General features: G+C 33.9%; 1 long non-coding RNA gene across 1 annotated transcript; it reads left to right on the plus strand.

Annotated features, from left to right (window-relative positions):
- The first annotated feature begins 585 nt into the window (after positions 1-585).
- LOC117124416 lies at positions 586-1397 on the plus strand. Its single transcript, XR_004447971.1, has 2 exons — positions 586-676; positions 1234-1397. It is a non-coding gene; the product is annotated as an uncharacterized LOC117124416 (long non-coding RNA).
- The last annotated feature ends 479 nt before the right edge of the window (positions 1398-1876 follow it).

A 1876-nucleotide genomic window follows, 5' to 3' on the forward strand; every position in this document is an offset into this window, starting at 1 on the left:
TGTATATTTGTATTTTGAATATTTTAAATGTTTAGACTAAGTGTAAACTTGGAATTTATCAGCATTTTTGGTGTTTCTAAGTATTTATACTGAATTAAAAAAATATAAAAAATCGTATCAATTATTATTCGTATTAATAGTATTATTATTAATAATTATCCATTTGTTAATATTGTGTTTACGTTGCTATGCAGCATACCTTATTTGAATATTATTTACTAATGATTTTCAACCTAAGATTTTCTAGCTTATCCATAGCTCCACTATGTGTGAGTGTTTCAGTCAGTTGTATGAAAGTGCCTGGGGTTTATCTGCGCGCATATCCTTTAGGTCTCTGTGGTATAATGGATATGACACTCGCCCAGACACCGAGAGGTTGCAGGTTCTAATCCCGTCATATAGGCATTTTTTCATACAACTGAATTAAAAAAGAAATTTTCATTGAAGCTTGGTATGATATAACATCTTGTTCCTATTTGAGCACTTTTATTGTTATTTATTCGTTTGTTTTGTCTCTTCATTTTCTCTTTGAATATATTTTTATTTAACATTTAGAGTTAATTGTGTATTTGTTAATTGTTTAAAGGTGGTCAAAGGAACATGATATGATTATCAAAACTGAAATGCGCAAGGAGGATATATCTAAAATTGTCGAACAATCCGATGTTGTGCTTAGGTAGGTCTTGGTGGTATCAGATCAAATAGACATATGCAAACATTTAGTAAAACAAGACATGCTAAGTTAAGGTGGTTGAACGCAAACGGCTCTATTTAAAAAGAAAAACTACATTACATACCGGTAGCAATCGTTGGTTGAAATGGTTTCAATACAAAAACACACAAATACGTTTGGCTAAAATGATATAACAAATATCATTAATATCAATTAATTAACAAAAACAAACTGCGGTGTCTTAAAGTGTGGTGGTGGGCCTTTCCTCATTCGATCTTATTTCATGCTATATACCCGTACTTTTGGAGTCTTTAAATGTTCGGCCTAACCCTCAGCTGCTATCAGTTATAACCTGTTCTCCGTGGAGTACAATTTTCATAAAAAGGGAAATATCTCCCGAAGTACTGCTAACCTCACCACCAAAAGGACCACCTCACTTTAAACAAGTCTCTGGACTTGGAGGATTAGGCTATACACTTGGTACGTGTGATTCACATAAAACGGCCTGTCATTTCAGTTATATTCTGTATAATAAATTCATTAGTGCTATTTTCTCATAGGGAAGGCTGCGACATGTTATTTAAAAATCTAGCGGACAACAGTGTACCATTGGTTGTGTGTACCGCCGGCATTGAAGACATTTCGAGTGCAGTGATTACAGATCGAGCTACTCTGTATGACAATATATCTTTTATGGGCAACAAAATGGACTTCGATGCAAATGTAAGTTTTTTAAGGTGGTGTTGTTCCAGGGTTCTTATAGGCTTTGTGTCTGCTATGTTTCCGACCTATCAAGTCTCTCGCATTCGGCGTGTTATTCACGCATTCAGGATCTGTTTCACGCTCACAAAGGACAAATACGCATGTAATATTGCCTATAATTTAATTTTTTATTGTGATGCTTGGACTGGATAATACGTGTAATTCATATCTAAATACGAGAAAACGTATATGTAATTTAGTGATTGAAATTATATTAAACAAGCGTGCGGAAACTTCGTTAATTATTGTCCATATTTAATCCTTCTGATCGGAATAAAGTTCATCCTCTATTGCCGCCTTCATTGTAAACAAATGCCAACATAAATTCGTTAACAAACGGTCGCAAATGTTAATCTTCATACCTTTTTGGTCGTACGTAGGTGTTAGATTAAAATTGGAACATAAAACTTTACTAAACAAATATTTCGAACGCGCCTGCAT

This window comes from Anneissia japonica, unplaced genomic scaffold (assembly GCF_011630105.1).
Source record: "Anneissia japonica isolate Jap-2015-1 unplaced genomic scaffold, ASM1163010v1 scaffold127495_len4855_cov116, whole genome shotgun sequence".
Taxonomy (NCBI): Eukaryota; Metazoa; Echinodermata; class Crinoidea; order Comatulida; family Comatulidae; genus Anneissia; species Anneissia japonica.